The sequence below is a fragment of the Giraffa tippelskirchi genome, chromosome 9 (assembly GCF_054371585.1).
Source record: "Giraffa tippelskirchi isolate mGirTip1 chromosome 9, T2T-mGirTip1v1.2.pri, whole genome shotgun sequence".
In the NCBI taxonomy this organism is placed as follows: domain Eukaryota; kingdom Metazoa; phylum Chordata; class Mammalia; order Artiodactyla; family Giraffidae; genus Giraffa; species Giraffa tippelskirchi.
The window spans coordinates 126,624,498-126,647,161 of NC_137283.1; the positions used below are offsets into that span (position 1 = coordinate 126,624,498).

Here is a 22,664-nt window from a genome sequence, read left to right on the forward strand (position 1 = left end):
AATAATTGTTTACAAATAATACACAAATAAGTCTAAAAATCTAGCTCCTCTAGTGCACCATTTTCATTAAACATTTCCTTCAATGTTTCTACACAGTAATCTGGAAGCAGAAACCTGAACTCTAGTGATATACTACCCAGTAGTAGAATTTGCGTATTTCTGATTATATATATATTCTTTCTTTTGGAAATAACAACCTTTGACATTATTTTTAAAATTAAATATTTTTGTGAAGATCAGTGATAATATACAAAAACAGCTCTGGCATAAATGGAATGCTAGCATATGCTTGTACTAGGAATAGAAAAAAAAATAAGGTATTTTTATGAAGAGCAAAAGAAACCGTTTTTATTCAGCAGATAATATTATATGCACAGGATGTATTATACCTCCTAATGTTTATAAGTCTTATAAAGTAAATACTATTTCTATTTACAGATGAGAAAATCAAGACACAGAGAGGTTAAATAACTTAACCTGGGGTCATGCAACCAGTAAATGATACATTGTAATTGGGATCAGAACTCAGGTTCTCCTGACTCCCTAAGCCCAGTCTCTTTGTTCTTTACAGCACTGTTTTTGTGAAAATATTGCTAATTTAAATTTTCCATTGGAGATGTTGATCATGTATTCCAAGGGAGTCAACTCACACAACTGTGCATTGAATAGAGGAAGCTCTATAAAATGCAAGACAATGAAGAGTTCGGTTACCCAATATCTTCATCATTTAATGAAAATTTTCCTGTGTAGCTTTTCTAAGCAAGCATTTATGTTAATTTTTCCCCTTTGATACATTGAAAGTATCTCTATCTCCTTAAAGTGTTCTTTAATTGACATAACTTTTATTTTGAGTATCATCTTGGGTTATTTGCCTATGCTTTAATAAAGTGATAGCCTCAGGGATTGTTAATCCCTCTTAAACCAGTTGCATGTGCTGCGTGCGAAGTCGCTTCAGTCATGTCTGACTCTTTGTGACCGTATGGACTGTAGCCGGCCAGGCTCCTCTGTCCATGGGATTTTCTAGGCAAGAGAGAATACTGGAGTGGGTTGCCATGCCTTCCTCCAGGGCATCTTCCTGACCCAGGGATTGAGCCTGCATTTCTTATGTCTCCTGCATTGGCAGGTGAATTCTTTACCACTAGCGCCACCTGGGAAGCCCAAACCATCTTAAACCAATTATTGCTTCAGAAAGTGGCCCAGGATGATGGTGTTTTGGGGTTGGTAATTTGCTGTCAACTATTATTTCTCAAATTCTGGCAGTTCCTTTCTTGCTGCTTTTTTTTTTTTAATCTGTCAGTAACTTAAAAAGTGCCAAGTTTTCTAGGGAACATTAGGAGCTAAACTTGTTAAATCAATAACCTTAATTTGCACCCAATTATATACATCCATAAGCTTTGACCAGTGGGGCTAAAGGTGTCTAGACATCCTCCTAGAAAAGTGTGGTACTTTCATTCATTGTTATTGCATTCATATTTTTTCTTTTTTTAATAAGGTGTTAATTCTGCTGTGTTTGCCTCAAGACAGTACTGCACTACTGTAACATTTTGTTCGCTAGAACGGCCTGCAAACTTACCCTTTTCTTCTTTTAATTATGTATACTGCTCTCATGATCCTAAACATTTGAATGTAGTTTTGCTTACTGGTTGTATAAGTGTGAATACAGCCAAGAAGTCAGAAAGCGTCAGCAGCTCTGCTCAGAAATGACATTCTTTTATCTGCAGTGGTTTCTTTTCTTCAGTGAGCCCACTGCTGCCTTTCCTCATCGTCTCTTTTCCTCACGGTGGCAGTCGTTGATGTCTCTGTCACCACTACTCACAGCCACCCCAAGTGATGTAAAACAGGTTTGGAACTTAACAATACTTTTCCCAAAACACATGTGTATCTTCAAGTTTCTCAAGCAAAGTGACTGAACCAATTCTGCTTTCTTTTCTCCTGTCAGTCAGTGCTTTGCAGGAGTTTTCATATTTGTTGTTGCGGCAGTAGTGCAGTGTGGTTTATAATCCACACACCTCTTTTAGGTACATCTGCAGATTTAGATGCTTCCCTCATCTCTACAATGCAAAGCTCAACTCTGCTGGCTGAGTGCTTCTGGTATATAATCATGGTGTCAAGTGTAGTTCAGCTTCACCGTGGTCATTTCAAAGAAAACACACAGGATAGCTTCAATATAAACTGGAAACTTTTCTACCAAACTAGAAATATGCTAATGGCAGGTTCCAGGCACTTATAATGGCACTATATAATGGCACTATATTCTTATTAAGAGGAGCCTCTTGAAGAATGGTTTCATCTTAATTAATTTTACAATTGATAAGGCCCCTTTCTGATTTTTCTTTTGGGGGCTTACAACTTAAACATAAGATGCTGGGTTCTCCTGAATATACAAATAATATGTATTCAGAAATGAGTCATCCAGAATGCCACAGTTTTATGTGGTCATTTATAGCCATGGAGCAGTGGCCTCCTGATCACTCTCATTCTTCTCTTAAACCACAGTTTTGAATCTTCAGATGCCTCCTGGACAGTTATATTGACTCTTTCAAATCATCTCAGATTTGCTTTTTTTTTGTTACTTTTGATATGAACATTTAATGACTACCTGCATCACTCAGTCATTAAACTTACATTTATTAGGTACCCATTATGTGCCAAGTTCTTGGAGAGACACTGGGATCAGAGCAGTGAATAAGACTGACTTGGTCCCTGCCTTGGTGAAGTTTACTGTGTAATGTACCAGACTGCTGACTGAATCAGGTCTTCAGGAGTGATGACTATAATGATAGGAAAGATAAAGGGTTATTTGGATAGAGGGCAAGGGTTTGTATCTTTTTCTAGTGAGTTGGGAAGACCTCCCTAAAGAAGTCAAATTTAAGCCCAAAATTGAAGGGCATGAAGGAGTTACATGAGTGGGGGCAAGCTGGTCTCTTAATGGTAATACCAAGAAAAAACTAACAGTAAATTAGTTAATGCACACAAGGCACCTAGAACATTGCCTGGCCCTGAGTCTGTTGTCTTCACCACCTTTGTCATTGTCTTCAGTCATTGATTTATTCAGATGTTCAAATAAACATCAGTTGAGCTTGTGCCAAGTGCTGGGTGTCTTTCAGTACTGTGATGGGATTCAGAAATGAAAAATTAAAAAATCTGCCTTTTCAAGAACTTAAGGTGTGTATGTGTGCTGTGCTCAGTCATTCGGTCGTGTCTGACTCTCTGTGACCTTTCTGGACTGTGGCCTGCCAGGCTACTCTGTCCATGGGATTTACCAGACAAGTATACTCGAGTGGGTTGCCATAAGAATATACAGTGAGAACAGTAAGGGAAGTATGAGCCCATTTCTGATAAGGAACAGTCCTTTCTTTCTGGAAATAGTATATGATCTGTGTCACGTACTTGGCAAATAATCTTATACTGTCTATGAAATCTTTTATTTTCCTGTATTTTTATTTAACTTAAGATTTTGCATATGTAGATCTTTACTTGCCACTGAAACTTTCCATGTTTGAATTGAGAAAGTATGTATCCCACCCACTGAAGTAGATGAATAGTAGGTGGTCTGAATGTTAATGAATGGTCCTGGAAACCTATTAAACTTTTTAAGGTTACTTATACAAAACCCTCATAACTGCTAGCGGCCTTTATAATGATGGTATCATGTGCTTTAGAGGGACTCAATATAAAGAAATAAAGAAGTAGATGTCACCTCTTCTAAAAAGATGTTCTCCATATTATTCTTCAGGGGTGCACCATACATTGATAACACCAATTATCTATTTTAATATTTTGCTATAGTAAAGAGACATCCCTGACATCATTTTTTGAAAGTGTGTTACTGCATGCAGCTAAAAAAAATTAGAGCAAGAGTCAAAATTGGTAATCATTTAAATAGTTTTTGTGTGACAGTAGCAAAAGTGGTATATTTCACTTTTGCTGGTACAAAATAAGAAGCTCAGCAGACAGGAATGTATTTCAACAAGATGAAGTTTGCAAAATGTTGCTTATATTTCTCTCTTGAGAGAAAACAGTCATTGTGTAGTAAATAGCATATTGTAGCTTTTGGTATATAAGATTAGTAAGCATTTTATTGGCTGGAATCTTTTGTCTTTGTGTCAATGTAGTACATTTATTAAACTGTAAACTTTTTTTTAAATTTAAACTTCAAAGCATAAAGGTGTTATTTTTAATAAACAGATATTTCCCCTCACAATTAGATGGAACATTGAGCTGCATAGCATAGACAATAGCAAACAGTCTCTTAGATTGTATCACCCACAAGGAAGTAGATTGGGAGTTGGTGATGGACAGGGAGGCCTGGCGTGCTGCAGTTCATGGGGTCGCAAAGAGTCGGACACGACTGAGCGACTGAACTGAACTGAAATTAAGGGTAGTCTTCAGAAATTCCCTGGTAATCAATCTTTGCAGTGGTTTTTAATCTCTTAAAACATAAGGCTTGCATGGGATGAGACATGAATTAATTTCCCAGCTATTGACAAAATTGAATCCAAAACCATCCACATACATATGACAATCACTTCTAGAGAGTAATTAGCTTGCTATAAATACAAGAGATTTCCTGTGAGAAAATTGCTTATGCTATGTAACCAATAGAGAAATCTGGAAGATTAGGAAAAAGATATATCTTATCAAAAAGAATAGAACCCTTCAGTTTTTTAGCTTGTTTTAGCTCTTTTTTTTTTTTGCTGAGATTTAATTGTGAGAAATGTGGCAGGCTGGTGTGTGAGACATGTTTATGCCATTTATGGGGTATGGGATTAATTTTCATAATTACATTTTAGAAATCTTTATGGAAATTTTTTCATGAATCTATTGAAATGCACAAGGATGATTTGCCATTCAACTGAAAAGCAAACCAATCGCTGAACCGTAGGATAGACTCGTGAACTAGACGAATCTGGTGGGATTCTCATCCGGTGTATGTACCTTGGTTTCTCATCTATCGGATAGGAATGACAGTGTCTCCTCCTTAGAGTTATTGCCTAATTCTGTAGAATGGTGTGGATAAAGCATCTTGCATCAGGCTTATAAAAGTCATTTTAGAAAATGATGTTTCCTTCTACCCCCACATCACTTCATCTCTAAAGCTTGTAGCGAGTCATTACAAATAGGGGCTTTAGTCTTTTATCAACTTTGGGATCCAGATCATTAGGGTCTTCTGATATACTTTCTTTTGACTTTTTCCTTCATGTGAAGAACTTTGACATGTGAAACTACGTGAGTACATAACTAACACCACAGGTCTGTTTCTTGAATATTGGAAACCTGATACACCTCTCGTGAAAAACTAGAGCATGTGACTGTGCTTAGGAGTTCCCATCTGTGCTGCAGGGTCTAACTTCAGGAGACATTTTGATTTTGAACTCAAGGTGTTGTTTCAAAGCCAGTTATGGCTTTAGTTTTAATTTATAAATAACCTCATGGAAAAGCCAGCCTTTTCCAATTCGAATTGACAATAGAATAAAAGTAAACCTAATAGTCAAGTATTTGCCTTCCTCTAGTACCATTAATATTTTTATACTATATAAAAGTATAGCATATATATATGCTATAAGGGGGCTTCCCTGGTGGCTCAGCAGTGGAGAAAATGCTTGTGATGGAGGAGACTGCCTTCAATGCAGGAAACGCAGATTTGATTCCTGGATCAGGAAGATCCTCTGGAGGAGGGAATGGCTACCCACTCTAGTATTCTTGCCTGGGAAATTGCATGGACAGAGGAGCCTGGTGGGCTACAGTCCATGGGGTCACAAAGAGTCAGACATGACTTAGCAACTCAACCACTACCACTACCACCGCCACATATATATGCTATATAAAGCATATTCAGTGAAGCGTATATTGAATAAGTCAGGGTGAACTGCATGGGGTTTAGTTTCTTCAGTTTATTTAGTTTTATTTTCCTGTTTAACATGGAAGTTAACATAAATAGAATGGAAGAAGAATTCTTCTGTTTATGTAATACATAATCATATTTTCCTCACATACGTTGAGTACAGAATAACCCCAGAACATAACAGGAAAGCAGGCAAACAGAATCGCGGTCCCTGATATCTGTACCAAACGGTTTACATAGGTTAACTCATTCAGACCAACAGCAACCATCTGGCAGATTCTAAGCACTGTGCTGCAGGTTATGTGGCTTACAAACTGAACAGCATAGAGGGACGTAGCATAGAGCCTAATGCTTGTGCAGTGCGTAGCACAACACCCGTGTATCAAAAGCACCAGAATCCAAGAGTTTCTTCTAGTTCTACCTAATCCACAGTTCCTCATATTCTTTTATAGAACTCTTTCCTAAATTGTCTCAAATATCTAGCAAGGTGAGGAAAATACTGTACCAAACTGTCCTTAAATTGCATGCTATATGGTTAACTAAAGAAGTAAAAAGAAGTAGTGTGGTATGTTGGAAGGAACTCAGGATTAAGTATGAGATTTGGGGTTCTTGTCTTTGTCTTAAAACAGCTTTTTAAATTAAAAATATGTTTTTTCAGTAAATCATGTCTGGTTTTCTAGTTTCTTTTTAACCAAAATTAAAAGGCAGTCATTTATGAGGTTTTTTTACTTTAAGGATTTATAAAAGGAAGGTGAACACATTCAAAGTCATATAAAATAAATGCTTTGAGAATTCTATTCAGATCACACGGTTAAGAGCTTTGGAGTCAGGAGAAAGTAAGCTTGAAACCTTCCATGACTAGCTCTCTGAATTTTGTAAACACAGTCTGTGGCCTCTTGGTAGCATATGTCTGCCCTTCGTTATGAATTTGATCTAGTTTACCAAGGGGTCATGTATTCACTGGCAATAATAAACTGGAATTTCTTTAGAACAGCCTTCCTTAATGAGCTGAATTCAGAATAAGGCAGGTCTGGGAGATGCTGCAACCATACTGTCTTTCTTGAAAGCATTGAATCTGCTCCGAGAAGCTCAGCAGTGCTCATGTGACAGACAGTGGTCTGATGAGACATTCCTCCTCATTCTGCAGGGCAGGTGCTAGATGTGGCCCCAGACAGAGGAATTGAGGGCTGAGATTTGTTCATCTTTAGGCCTTGGAAGGTTCAAAAATGACAGAGGAACCTCTGTTCCTAGACTCAGTTGCAAGGTTTGATTTATTACTCCGTCTCTGTTTTGGTTGTTTTTTTTAATATCCAAATATTAGCTACATACTTTCTAAAAACTCTGGATTTGATATTTAAAATCTGAAAAAAAATGTATACACACATCATAAACATACCTATCATGTACATAATGTGTACATGCACACACACACACCCTAAACACAGAAAAAAAGTGTCCGTAAGTCTGTTCTCTATAGGAAATTTTTATGGAGATCTTACTTAAGATTTATTATGGAAAATACATGGAAAATTATTTTAAGAAAGAAATGTAGGCTCACTTTTGAGTGGCAGACAGGAAAGCAGAAACTATTTTGAATTTATCCTTATTTACATGGGTCCTAAGTCACTGTTTAAAATAGGAATCTTGTAAAACTAGCTCGTGAAAATGTGAAGGGCTAATGTTTATAAAGATGTTTGAGTTCCTGTCAGTTGTTGTTGTTTAGTCGCTAAGTTGTGTCTGACTCTTTGAGACTCCAAGGACTGCAGTGCCAGGCTTTCCTGTCGTTCACTATCTCCCAGAGTTTGCTCATACTCCTGTCCATTGAGTCTATGATGCCATCCAACCATCTCGTCCTCTGTCATCCCCTTCTCCTCCTGCCCTCAGTCTTTCCCAGCAGCAGGGTCTTTTTCAATGAGTCAGTGCTTCCCATCATGTGGCCAGTGTACTGGAGCTTCAGCTTCAGCATCAGTCCTTCCAATGAATATTCAGGGTTGATTTCTTTTAGGATGGACTGGTTGGATCTCCTTGCTGTCCAAGGGACTCTCAGGAGTCTTCTCCAGCACCACAGTTCAAAAGCATCAATTCTTTGGAGCTCAGCTTTCTTTATAGTCCAACTCTCACATCCACACATGACTGCTGGAAAAACCACAGATTTGACTATATGGACCTTTGTTAGCAAAGTGATGTCCCTGCTTTTTAATACACTGTCTAGGTTTGTCATAGCTTTTCTTCCAAGGAGCAAGCATCTTTTAATTTCATGGCTGCAGTTACCATCTGCAGTGATTTTGGAGTCCAAGAAAATAAAGTCTGTCACTGTTTCCCCATCTATTTGCTATGAAGTGATGGTACTAGATACCATAATCATAGTTTTTTGAATTTTGAGTTTTAAACTAGCTTTTTGACTCTCCTCTTTAGCTATGTAAATGAATTACTTATTTAAAATTTGCATATTTACACTGTGTATTTTTCTAGTGCTTCTACTTGTATATTTGATACAAAAAGGAATGATACATTCATCTTTTTTCCTGCTGTAAACAATATTGATAAATACTGGGTGGATGCATAATCATCTTTCATATTTTAGGAATCAGAAAACTTTGGTTTATAATGAATATGATAGAGTGGGATGCCTTAACTATTTTGTATGTTTGTTTTCCATCTGACATGAAAATGCATGGTAGATATTGTGTTTGCTTATTTTCTCCTTCCTGTTTCCCCCTTCAGTTCTCCTCAATAGCTGACATCCTATTTCTTCTTTCACTGGAAATTGTAACCACAGCCACAAAGGAGAAGCCTAATTTTATGTGGCAGCATGGTTTAAAGGAACTTCTGCTCAGAAAACTATGATTGATGCATATACTAATTACCCATAGGATCAGGTCATTAGGTTGGGTTTATAAAATTTTGGTTTGGTTTGGTTTTCAGCTCAGAAGTACAGAACTTTTCATGCATGTTTGCATGCAAAATTTTTAATGGAGGACATACTGCATGAGAGGTATTGTATTAAAGCACCATCCTGATGGAGCTTACTGTTAAGTCTTACATGTAGAGAATTCAGTAGGCTATTTTTCTAAGATAAGGGTAAGAATAAGATACTGTGAGAGCATATCAATGAAGCAGAGTCTGTGGAGTCAGAGCAGGCTTCCCAGAGAAAGTAATTCTGATTAAAGAGAGGTGGTTAGCCAAAGGGGAAGCAAAGATGATGTGAGAGCCTGATCAGTCCAAGAGATGAAAATCATTTAATAACAGCTGGAATATTTCAAAATCTGATGTCATTTCTATAAATTCTTTGTATAATGCATATCAACTTTCTTCTTCTTCTTCTTTTTCCTTAACATTTATCGAGCACTATTTATGTGTGCAGTGAGCTCTGAATGCAACAAGGACCCTTGTTTTGTTTGCTCAAGGAGGTTACCATCTAATGAAGGGGAACATAAACAGAAGGAAGAAATTACATTCTGAAATAATAAATCACGTGATATTTCAGGAGTTGACAGAATAAACTCAATTCTCTAAGGAAATGTCATCTGAAATTATTAAAGTCAAGCCTCAGCTCTTCTAGGCCAGCATGTTGTGCCGAGGGGCCATGGGAGAGATGGGTAAGAGCATTTGCCTGGCGTAGGGCAGCCTCTCCAAGGGGTATCACTCTGGGAAAGGAGAGGAAGTGGGGAAGGTGGAGGAGCCATAAAGTGGCGTCCAACTTGCTGCCCTGAGAGTTGTCGGCCTCCATTTTTCATATACTTCAAGACCAGAAATGGTAAAATGCCTCCCTTAACTTCCTTGTTAGTTGTTTGAAATTAATTTATTATTTTCTTAATATACTCCGTGAAGTTTTTTCCTAACTTTGGTGCTTGGTCTAGAGAGCAGTTACGTGGATCTCAACCAGTTTTGTTTTTGATTTTCGTGAAATGGAATGACATAGAAGGAAAAACAGCAAAGTGTACCACGTCAGGATATAAATTGTTTTATGAGATATGTTTGTGTGTGTGTATCCATAGTAGGTTGGGATATAAATTATTTTTTATTATATTAGATAAACTGGGTCAGACATTTTCCTCCTCTTTGGTGAAACTTGTGTGACTGCAAGTAAAAATTTGACCTGCTAAGTTACCCAGTTTACTGGTAAAGGATTGCCTCGTAGACCACAGGGTCAGTGGGCAAGACTGAAATGCAGGGAGTCCAGACCCTCATTCTGACTCTGCCCCTACAGAACCGTGTGCTTTGGACAAATTGCAGGCTTTCTGTGAACTTCGTTGTTTTCAGTCTAAAAAGAGAAGAGGCCTAGGTGAGCTCTTATGCTCCCTTCTAGCCAAGATTCTGGACTTGGTACTCTTTCTAAAGCACTCAGCTGTAAAAAGTGAATTGTCTTAAGGTAGATTAAGCATTTGTACAAACCTGTTATTAATTCAGAGAGGTGGTCCTAGCAGGAGAAACAAGAGTGAAGCAAAAAATAATATATGGCTTATTTCCATGTGATCCTACTTTCTGTCAGTACTTGGCTGCTCCTCCCTCTAGAAAGCAGATGATCCACTGCATGTGGACACATCTTATGAATGAAATAATGAGCATAAAGGCTTCCCAGGTGGTGCTAGTGGTAAAGAACTCGCCTGCCAGTGCAGAAGATGTATGAGACATGGGTTCAATCTCAGGGTCAGGAAGATCCCCTGGAGGAGGACATGGCAACCCACTCCAGTATTCTGGCCTGAAGAATCCCATGGACAGAGGAGCTTGGTAGGCTACAGTCCATGGGATCGCACAGAGTAGGACACGACTAAAGTGACTTAGCCCACATGCAAAGAGCATAAAAGCACTTGGCCTAGTACCTGTTTAATAGAGCCTTAAAAAATGCTGAGTTGAAAAACTTGCTTGAGATCGCAACCCCTAGAACTAGCCAGTTATATGGGCTACTTGTCACAAAAGTGAGGAAGGTGTGACTGTGTGGAGAAACCAATATTGGAAAGCGAGGGGCCCCTCTGGACCCGTTTTCTATTTTCAGTTCTTGGATCTGCATATCTTGTAAGTGTTCTCTTACTCCTTTATGAGATGCCAGGGTGACAAAAAGTATCTTCCACATAGCTTTTCATCACTGTGTGCAGTAGGGGAACATCAAGTACAGAAGAATTCTCCAGTCCATCACCTCTGGCACTTGAAGGTGGCTCAGAAAGAGACTCCAAACATAAAATAAAAGTAACTGAACCCATTTATCCCATCATGTGTAGGTATTTAGGGTCAGCTTTCTTGTTGGAGCTCACCTGTTTTCTGAGATCATAATAGTTAAACTGAGCTAAGTGTAGCAAAAGAGTTTATCTTACAAACTCAGTTAAAATAGTCAAATAGAGAGCTGTCTGCTTGTAGCAGTTTCTTAATGTCCTGGAGCACAGAACTGTGTGTCTGTTGGAAACACAGTCTTGCAAACAACCCCATTTGGGGCATTGTTAGGCAGGGCTGTTGACACATGAATACATTTCATATGATTATCATAAAATTGTGTCCTGGAAAATGAGCAGCCATGGTGCTGCATCTGAGACTCACATTTATAATAAGCTGTAATAGAGTAAACATTTTAAATGGATATAAGAACAGGCATTACTTGTGATTACAAATGTAAGCTGAAGTGCTTTTGAAGCCCAATTTAACAAAGCAAACAAATTTCCCAGCATTATTAACGTAATTGTTCTCTGCTGGATTTTGATTTCTAAAAAGTTATTTAAGGAAAAAACGGAGTGGAGGGATGGAGGAGTGGGCAAAAAGAAATAAAACTAAGAACGAGTTACTTTTCCTTTTAATGTCAGATTAAAAATAAAAAATCCCAGTTCACTCTACCACTTTGCCTAATTTACCAAATTGCTGCCAACCTGTTTAACCCAGAGTTCATATTTCATGGTTAGTTTGGGGTTAAATTCAGCTGTTTGCTCTGCAATCAGCAGACTTTGGAGCAGGGCTACACAGCATTCATCTGCTGGGGAAACTCCAGACTCTGCTGTGCAAGTGGTAAAACAGGGACTTAACATCCCCACCCCCACCCTTTCCTACGGACAGAAGAGGACAGGACTGTCCACTGAACACCATAGTGGGGGGAGCATGACTGTACTTTGGCACCAGTTAGATGAATGGGGTTCTGTTGTTCCTGGAACATTTCAAAAGCAAAAATGGAAAAGAAGTGGTAACACCTGAAGTGTGGTGGCAGGACAGTTAAAGCAGTGTTAATTTGGAGCCTCCAGGCACAGACAGGATCAGGAGACGATCACCCTTCTTCTGTGGCAGCTGGCAACGCAAAGCAAGCGATGGAGTGTTCTCAGCTTGTTACTTTCTAACACTCCAGTTATGAATAAACCCCCAGACAGGCATCCTTCCTGTATTGTCATTTGGCCAGAGCAGACCCTCAAGTAGCAAGCGTGCTTCTGGCACAATGAAACACCACAGTGGAAGCCACGGGCACTCAGGGTGGCAGGTGTCCTGGCCTAAAAGTTGGCACCAGCACAGGTTGGCGCTGGTGGGAGGAGCATTGTCAGAGACTTGCTCGGTGATTTCTGTAGTCGCAGGGCTGCGCTGACTTAGAATTAGAGGGAGGCACACTAGTGTGAGGACGTCTTATAACATATGATTTAAAAACGTTCCTGCCAAGCATGCCACATACCTGATGTATTATTTTTATGAAGCACCAAGATTGTGCTAGGTACCTGTTAGAGGAACGGTAAAAAGCCACCTACCTTATATCTTCATACTTAATTCCAGGTAATTTAGTGCTACAGCCCAGAGAATAATTTCCTTCCTAGCAGGCAACCATAGCCACCTTATTCAGAATAGACTCTCTGGAAGCTTGATAAGAGCAGTTGATTGGTGAATGTGCAAAGACAAGTGTGCATGCGTGGGGTAGGGGGAGGATTGCCTGCGTAATTTTGATTTTTGTCTTTTATTCCCATGAGGAGACATTGCCACTGTCCTCATCAGGACCAGACGAGAACAAAAACCTAAGGGAATGTGGGAGTCGAGGAGGGAGGAAACTAAATGAGAACTTGAATCTAGTTCCATATGTAACCTTCAGGAGTTGTGAATGCTGATCTCCCCCAAATCAGGCAATCGGATCCTTCTAAATGTAGAAATCTTTACATAATAGTATTTTTGTGCATTTTACATACATGCGTAATTCTTTGCAAAGATCCCACACTACCTACCCCTATGAGGTGGGAAAATAAAACCAGATAAACCAGTTTCCATGACAGAAAAGACTGAAAATCACATAACAGAATATCACTGGAGCCCCCTAAAAATTTAGCTCTAATTATCACTGAGATCCTTCTCTGTTATATATTACTCAGCTGAAAAGCACTTTATCTTCATTTCACAGACGTGGCTTAGGACACTGAGAACTTCCTTTGTCTCCTTCTCCACGTCTTCTCACCACTTTAGAGATTTTCCTGGTAACTTGTTTCCAGGCCTCTTTTCTCCACACTACTATTAGCCAGCCTGTGGCACTGGAGGCTGGGGAGTTTTTTGTCTGTTTGCTCATTTTTGTTTGTTTTTCTCACATGTAGCCTGTGTTTTTTTATATCTATTTTAGAAGCTTCTATTACAGTAAACTTAATGTGACCTAAAGGAATCCACTGTCCCCTGTAGTTTATGGTGATTGCAAAGTATACTCCATTAGCTCTTTGGTTTAGTTCTTCAGTAATTTCTTGATTAGGAGTGAACAACAATAAAATTTTTCTTTTCCTCCAGCATGTTGAATTTTCTAGATATTTCCAAGAGACAGTATGATGCAGAGCTCCAGATCTCAAAACAGCCTTGAGAGAATTAGCTAAACTTTCTGATCCTTGTTGTTGTCTAGTCACCAGGTTGTGTCCGACTCTGTGACGCCATGGACTGCAGCCTGCCAGACTCCTCTGTCCATGGGATTTCCGAGGCAAGAATACTGGAGTGGCGGGAAGCCAGACAGCCAGGTGGAGATTGTACCTCTCAGCCCTTTGGGGTTTTATTTTTGAGGGCTAGGTTTGCCTCTGACGAGAATACAGTTGCAGAAAAGACTGGGCTGTGTGTTGATTTCCTAGGAGGTGGACGTTAGGATAGTTCAGATTGACTTGTGAAACTCAGATGCTGGTTCCAGAGCTCTGTCCCAAGAACACAAAACACAGGAGACCTTGAGCACTTGATTGCTTTTGGGAGTGGAGGTCTCAGGCTCAGGTCTCAACCTTGTGAGTGCAGTTGTGCTGTTTGGTGTAACATGAATTCAGAAACCACCCTACAATTTGACGGTCCTTCTGATTCTAGCAGAGGCCTCTGGATGCTCTTCAGGTCTGTGTATTTTTGAGGCTAGGTAGACAGAGTATATCATCAGGATTCTGTTGTTGCTTCTCACAGTCTTCCCCACTTTCAATTTCACATCATTCCAGAGTTCTTTTCTGTCGGCCAGACTTTTTTGTAGTCCCTTCTTCTGTCCCAGTAATTATTTGCTGGTTTCCTTATGTTTGGAAAATACATAGTAAGTGATTGAAGGGGAAAATGTTATTTCTCCACTGAAAATTAACTCTCCACCCCACCCCCATCCTGATTTTTAAAAAGGTTTACATTTACAAAGATTCAGATGAAATTTTCAACTCTTCTGAAACCAGCAGAACACATCTGACTTTAATAGTTTTCCTAACTGAAATTTTAGATGTTTTTCTTCAGTTTAACTTTGGAGAAAAGATTATCTGAAGCATTTTGTGTTCAATTTCCCCTTTAGTGGTTTATTTTTGTCTTCTTCTGCCCATCTTCCTGCTAATAAAATGTGAAATAAAATACACCTGTATTGCTAAAAGAAAAAATATTGGAATGGGTCACCATTTCCTTCTAATGTGCATAAAGTGCTGACTGCAATGTCAGGTATTCAAAAACTATTTGTTCTCTCCCTTTCCTTTCCTGGTGAAGGAAAACAATCTGTCAGTAATTTTAAAAGTAAATATCCCTGAATGAAAATAAATATCTTAGTTGCTGTACTGCAGAAACTGCTGCTGCTTAGTTACTTTAGTCATGTCCGACTCTATGCCACCCTATGGACTGCAGCCTGCCAGGCTCTTCTGTCCATGGGATTCTCTAGGCAAGAGTACAAGAGTGGGTTGCCATGCCTTCCTCCAGGGGATCTTCCTGACCCAGGGATCGAACCCAGGTCTCCTACATTTCAGGCAGATTCTTTACCGCTGAGCCACCAGGGAAGCCAAAACTATACTCAAATAAAAATTAATTAAAAAAAATAGTAACTTGGGTAACAGTATTAAATTAGTCTTGAGTGCAAGTTACCAAAGTAATGAATTTGCTTTTTCTGCTGGTTTTATAACCACCTCAAAGCATGAATGTTCACACTCATAAAAATACATTAATTCATAGAGATAGTGCAGGATGCACTTTAGTACTTGGATATTTCAGAATAAGTGTTTTATTTGATGATCTCCAAGTTTCCTGTTAACTCCAAAATACTGGGTTTTATGAAAGATATTTGTAGTATGTTTTAGAGGGGTAACAAAGATTTTTTTTTTTTTTAAGGAAGGTGTTTAAGGACTGTGACAACTGATAAACATAATTTATATTAACTTTTCAAACTTTCAACTTCTGAGTGGTTTCTGATATTTCCAATACCTGGAGCTGAGGAAGCAGATTTAAGTAAATTCGTTGTGAATGTCATTCAGAGGGTATATAGAGATTCAAAATAGAACTCTAGGGTTCAGAGCAGTATATTGTCACTTTGTGTTTGTATAATCTGTTTGTCAATAACTCCAGGATTTCTTTCTCAAAGAAGAAGAAATACAGTTGTTGAGAAAGCATATATAAAAAGCAAAATGCGGTGTGCATGGCAAAGTTACAGTTACTGTGGTCGGAGAGTCTCAGTGAGAGTCTGCCCTGACTTGAGGTGCCAACTTGTAAGAACAGAATTCTGGAAAACTTCGTTTGCTCAGATGGGTCCCAGTCACCACAGAGCATTATCACTAAACTAAGGAGTTCTGTGTCCCCGAGCTAAAGATTCACAGGCGTCGTGGGTCTGTGGAGTTCGGTGCCTGTTAGTGCTACTAGAGCAAATCAGACCATTTTAAAACAAGAGTTTATTCTGGAAGATAATCAAAAGGGAAGAATGTCAGCCTTCTCTCTCTCTCTCTCTAAGTGGTAAGCAGAACAGGAAGGAAATCTTTACTTATTATGGTAGCATTTTGGTTTATTGCCACATGCTGCATTGATCTAAGCTGGAGGACAGTTTCCATGAGGTCTCAGCAAAAGGGCAGGGTTGAATAGTTGGGTTTAAAATGGGTGAGAGGAAAGAGATAAAGTTATATGTAATCAGCCTGCATTACTAAAGAATAAAAAATAAACGTTATTGGGTCCAAATCATTAGCAAGTCCTTGGAAAGTAAATGGAGGACTCAATGAAGTAAATTGGATTTAGCATTGACATTTTAGTGACTTTCCTAGCTCAAATGTAAGATCCAGTATATTGTGAACTTTGTTATGCATGGATATTTAATGACCATTAACATGATTTTAAGTTGCGTGTTTGTTACTGCCAGTAGATGGACCATTAATCAAACTCAGTCTGACAAATATAGTTTATTCATTATTTGCACTGGCTGTGAGAAAGACATCTTAAAAAACAAGCACCTTCAGTTAAGTGTGTCTTCATACTTACAACTATTTAGTAAGAAAAAGTGTTAGACATGCATATTGCATTTTAGTCTCCTCACATTAATAATGATCCAGGCCGACCTTGGAGATATTTGGTGTTTGATTCCAGACCACCGAAATAATCGCAATAAAGCCAGTCACATGAATTTTTTGGGTGCTTAGTGTATATAAAAGTTATGTTTACTCTAAACTGTAGTCTATTAGTAGGCTTCCCTGATAGCTCAGTTGGTAAAGGATCCACCTGCAGTGCAGGAGACCCCCGTTCGATTGCTGGGTCAGGAAGATCCGCTGGAGAAGGGATAGGCTACACACTCCAGTATTCTTGGGCATCGCTTGTGGCTCAGCTGGTAAAGAATCCTCCTGCAATGCAGGAGACTTGGATTTGATCCCTGGGTTGGGAAGATCCCCTGGAGAAGGAAAAGGCTACTCACTCCAGTATTCTGGCCTGGAGAATTCCATGGGGTCGCAAAGAGTCAGACACAACTGAGTGACTTTCACTTTCACTAAGTGTTTCAGTAATAGCATTATGTCCAGAAACATCTACATACCTTAATTTAAAAATACTTTGCTAAAAAATGCTAATCAGCATCTGACAAAACAGTGTTGCTACAAACCTTTAATTTGTTAAAAAAAAAAGATGCAGTATCTATGAAGTGAAATAAAGCAAAGTACAGTAAACTGAGGTATGCCAGTAGCTTGTAAAGCTTTCCTTGGTTTTGTATCATTTTTACTATCCCAAGCATGCACTGAACCCATGATCTACTTATAAATTCTCATCATGCTTGGTACTAAACAGAGCAATACATTGTGCCATAGAGTGTGGCTCTCTGTTTAGTGAACCGTTACCATTACCTCACCTTACCTGGCAGAACTGCCTGTTCTGCACACATGACCTTTTCCTTTGACTGGTCATGCCCATGGAAAGGTCTTCAGTCCAATAATGGCTTCTCATTTGGTCGAGAAATCAGACAAAAGCTTTGCAGCTGTGAAGTGCAGCCCATTTTAAAATTAACCTATTGTAAATTCTTAATGATTGAGAAATTCTGCAATTTGCTATGATTTGTGGTTCGTGCTCACGCAACCAGAATAGCAAACAGCAGAGATTGATGCAGGTCAACATGGCAGGCGTTTGAAAAGTGCAGAAAAAAGAAACTTGGTAGACATCGTGATTGGTTCAAACCAGCACGTTATGTTCTCCCGCCCTTCATCTGTCACACGTCACTTTGCCTCCCACCCACAGGCTTTCCCAAGTGGAATATAATCCTTGGAAATGACTACTTAAATTACAATTTATTACACAAGAAGTAAAATCTCTCTCAAGTATAGTCTACCTTTGCCTCCTGTAATACGTTTTCAACCTGGAGGCTAGATTCTTAGGGGGAAGGAAGGCACAGGTTTTTGACTCACGGAGGCCTAGAATTTGAATTTTGATACAAAAACAAATTGGCCTCTGTATCCTTATACAAGTTACTTAAATACTTTGAGCTTCAGTGTCTACATCTGAAACCTCATTAGATTCATGTTGAGATTATAAAACCTAATCAATTCAGTTGCTCAGTCGTGTCTGACTCTTTGCGACCACATGAATTGCAGCATGCCAAGCTTCCCTGTCCATCACTATCTCCCAGAGCTTGCTCAAACTCATGTCCATCAAGTCGGTGATGCCATCAAACCATCTCATTCTCTGTCGTCCCTTTCTCCTCCTGCCTTCAATCTTTCCCAGCGTTGGGGTCTTTTCCAATGAGTCAGCTCTTTGCATCTGGTGGCCAATGTATTGGAGCTTCAACTTCATCATCAGTTCTTCCAATGAATATTCAGGACTGATTTCCTTTAGGATGGACTGGTTTGATCTCCTTGCAGTCCACGGGACTTTCAAGAGTCTTCTCCAGCACCACAGTTCAATAGCATCACTTCTTCAGCACTCAGATTTCTTTATGGTCCAACTCTCACATCCATACATGACTACTGGAAAAACCATTGATTTGACTAGATGGACCTTTGTTGGCAAAGTAATGTCTCTGCTTTTTAATGTGCTGTCTAGGTTGGTCATAGCTTTTCTTCCAGGGAGCAAGTGTCTTTTAATTTCATGGCTGCAATCACCATCTGCAGTGATTTTGGAGCCCAAGAAAATAAAGCCTGTCACTGTTTCGACTGTTTTCCCATCTATTTGCCATGAAGTGATGGGACAGGATGCCATGATCTTAGTTTTTTGAATGTTGAGTTTTAAGCCAGCTTTTTCATTCTTCTCTTTCACTTTGATCAAGAGGTTCTTTAGTTCCTCTTTGTTTTCTGCCATAAGGGTGGTGTCATCTGCATATCTGAGCTTATTGATAATTCTCCCTGCAATCTTGATTCCAGCTTGTGCTTCATCCACTCGAGCATTTCACATGATATTCTCTGCATATAAGTTAAATAAGCAGGGTGACGATATACAGCCTTGACATACTCCTTTCCCAATTTGGAACCAGTCCATTGTTCCATATCTGGTTCTAACTGTTGCTTCTTGACTTGCATACAGATTTCTCAAGAGGCAGGTCAGGTGGTCTGGTATTCCCATCTCTTGAAGAATTTTCTGCAGTTTGTTGTGATCCACACAGTCAAGGGCTTTAGTGTAGTCAATGAAGCAGAAGTAGATGTTTTTCTGGAACTGTTGCTTTTTCTGTGATCCAGCAGATGTTGGTAATTTGATCTCTGGTTCCTCTGCCTTTTCTGAATCCAGCTTGAACATCTGAAAAGTTCTCAGTTCACATACTGTTGAAGCCTTGTTTGGAGAATTTTAAGCATTACTTTACTAGCGTGTGAGATGAGTGCAATTGTGCGGTAGTTTGAACATTCTTTGGCATTGCCCTTCTTTGGGATTGGGATGAACACCTAACAGGGATGGAATGAAAACCTTTGAGATTGGAATAAAACCTAATAGGGATGCAGTGTTTCTCTGCTTCTTGATGACTGTGAGTCTTTAATCAAATTACTTAACTTCTCTCTGCCTCTGCTTCCCTATCTTTGAAAACAGGGGGGATACTTCCTAGAGTTGTTGTGATGGTTCAATAAATGAATCCATGTAAAGCACTTAGAAAGTACTCCACACCTATTAAGTATACAGTAATTATTAACCATTGTGGCAGACAGATATTAAACAAATAATCAGATAATGATAAACAAGGTAGAGGAAAAGTTGTGGGATGCTCGAAGATAATTTATGAGAGCTAGAAAGATAAACAGGGGCTGTGTCATTTAGTGCTCTGTAATGGGAAGCCTCTAATAAGGGGGTGACATAATTTGATTTACTTCTTTTTTTTTTTTCTTATTCCATCTTTTTTTTTTTTTTAATTTATTTATTTTAGTTGGGGGCTAATTACTTTACAATATTGTAGTGGTTTTTGCCATACATTGACATGAATCAGCCATGGGCTTACATGTGTTCCCCATCCTGAACCCCCTTACTTCTGTTTTTAATTGACATTTTTTTCTACATTTTAAACAATCTCATGTTTACCATCTTTTATGAAACATAGTTTATTTTAGGAATTTTTCATGAAAAATTATGAAAGTTAGGCATGCATTATGTAGAAAGTTCAGACAATACAGCAAAGCACAGGGAAGAAAATAAGTCATTCCTAACTCCAGCATCTACTAATAATCACTACTAACATGCTGTTTTATCTGCCCAGTTATTTTATATGAAGATTTATTGTATTTTGAATAGTAACTGTAACTAACTCTAATTTTATGAAGAGGTAGTAATCTGTAGTTTAGTGGTGATTTCATACCCTGGACTTGTCTGCCGTGGGATAGATAAGACTGAGTTCTAGCTACTTCCTTTTTATTGGCTGCTTTCATTAGTTGAACTCCAGATTGGAGGGCTTGAAGACCCTGCTATTCATGAGAGACAGGCTTCCTGTCACTGTGTTTCTAACTCAGCAAATGTGAGGTGTGTTATTTACCCAGTAGTTCTTCATTATAAAAGTACAAACACAAATTGATTTTAATGGAGCAACTTTTTTTTTTAAGTGGTTAAGTGTAGCATAGTTTTAGAAAGGGTAACTTGTCAAGAGTTTTATTTCCTCCAATAGATGGATGCACTTTCTAAAAGTAATATATCAAGGCCCTATATAAGGTAGTAGTTCTAAAAGATTGTCTAATGATTCAGATTTGAGCTGATTGTCTTGTTCTGACATCACAAGGAAAACTTTTATAATTTCATTTCAATTTCTTTGTTGTTTTATTTTCTCTGCCTTCATTCATAAGTATTAGATACCAAAGTTGCATACATGGAAATAAGATCTTTGAGTTCATCTCCTTGACATATGTTTTAAAAATTCACCTTCTGTCACACTACCGAGTTAGAGCTTGAGTAGAATTTTAAGTGCAGAAAAGAAACAGTGGTCAACTTAGTTTAGCTCCAGATAGCAGTTCACAAAAGATGGGGTGGAAATGTCTAAGTATAAACAGATATTCATATTTAGAGTCTCACTGTTACTATTTTTCTCTCTCACACTCACTCCTCTTTTCCCCCCTCCCTCTCTTTTTCTCAGTAATTTTAAATTCTGACCAAAGCAATTGGTGTGTGTTAATACTTTTTTAGCATAGTCTGGACTATTAAAAAGTAAATTTTTTTCTTATAAAATCCTGGTAGAGGATGACTTTAGAGCTAACTGATTCATGGCTGACTCTAGAGCTGAGGCAAAGAAAATAAAAGAGGAGACTGGAGTGGTTATCTTGTGTTGCCAGGGACTAAATGCTAAAACTACGTAAGTAAGTAAAAGTGGAAGCAAGTTAAAAGGACACAGCAGCCAACTTGACAGAGTTCCCAGTGGCCGAAACCAGAAAAATTTGAGCAAGAAAATGAAGTGAAAACAGTTTATGATAAGACAAAGAATAAAATAAATATCCATGAGTTCTTACTGATACAAATAAGCAAATAAATAAGAGAGAAGAGCAAATCTTCCTTACAGAAGATATCCAGATAATAAATGTATAAGGAATAGAGAAGGTAGAAAATTCCATTAGAATACCACAGTAATAATTGTCATAGGCAAGATTCACGGATGAATGCTACAATTAATGAGTGAAACTTTTAAGAAGAAAAGGGATATTTGTATAGCCTCAAAGTCTCTCTCCCAGGAAATGTATTGATTTCTGTGATGCCTTTAATAAATGTCCACAAATTCTTAGATACCCTTCCTTCAAGCAAGTGGCTGAATTCCCTTATCTTTGATCAGGGCTAGACATAGTGCCTCATAACTAATAGAGTATGCTAGCTTTACAGTAAAGAAACCTGGCTGGTACTTTCTTCACCAAGTGATGAGGGTTTACATCACCAGTAAGGAATCATGTTGTGACCCCATGGACTATAGCTTGCCAGACTCCTTCATCCATGGAATTTTCCAGGCAAAGAATACTGGAGTGGGTTGCTATTTCCTACTCCAGGGAATCTTCCCAACCCAGGGATCAAACCTGCCTCTCTTGCATCTCCTGTGTTGGTGGGAGGAGTTTTTACTACTGCACCTCTTGGGAAGCCCCAGAACTTATCTATCCCCTAGATATTATGTAATGAGAAGGGTACGTCATCTCTCTGGCATTCTTTCCCAAAATTTATAACCTCAGTCTGATCATGAGAAAACATCAGAAAATCCCAAACTGAGGAACTTTCTACAAAATATCTAACTAGCAGTCTTCAAGTGTGTCAAGGAAGGTCTGAGAAGCTGTCATAGGTCAGAAGAGACTAAGCAGACGTGACAACTAAGTACAATGCAGTTTCCTGGATTGGTTCCTGGAGCAGATAAAGACATTAGTGGAAAAGCTGATGAAGTCTGAATCAAGTTTAGCTGATTGTGTTGTATCATTGTTAACCTATCAAAGTTGATAACTGTTCTGTGATATGCAAAATATGAACATTAGAGGAAGCAGGGTGATGGGAATCCTGGAACTCTTGGTACAATGTTTACAACTTTTCTGTAGATCTAAAATTATTTCAAAATTAAAAGTTAAAACCCAGCTTACTGGTGTCTTCTCAATCTAAGGATATTTGTTATTTTATATTGTCTCTAGAGCAAATTTTCCACAGTTTATTGTGATCCACACAGTCAAAGGCTTTGGCATAGTCAATAAAGCAGAAATAGAGTTTTTCTGGAACTCTCTTGCTTTTTCGATGATCCAGCAGATATTGGCAA

General features: G+C 38.6%; 1 protein-coding gene across 5 annotated transcripts in view; it reads left to right on the top strand.

Annotated features, from left to right (window-relative positions):
• RNGTT (RNA guanylyltransferase and 5'-phosphatase) overlaps positions 1-22,664 on the top strand; it is a 203,431-nt gene that overhangs the window by 173,133 nt on the left and 7,634 nt on the right. The gene's annotated exons all lie outside the window — the stretch shown is intronic.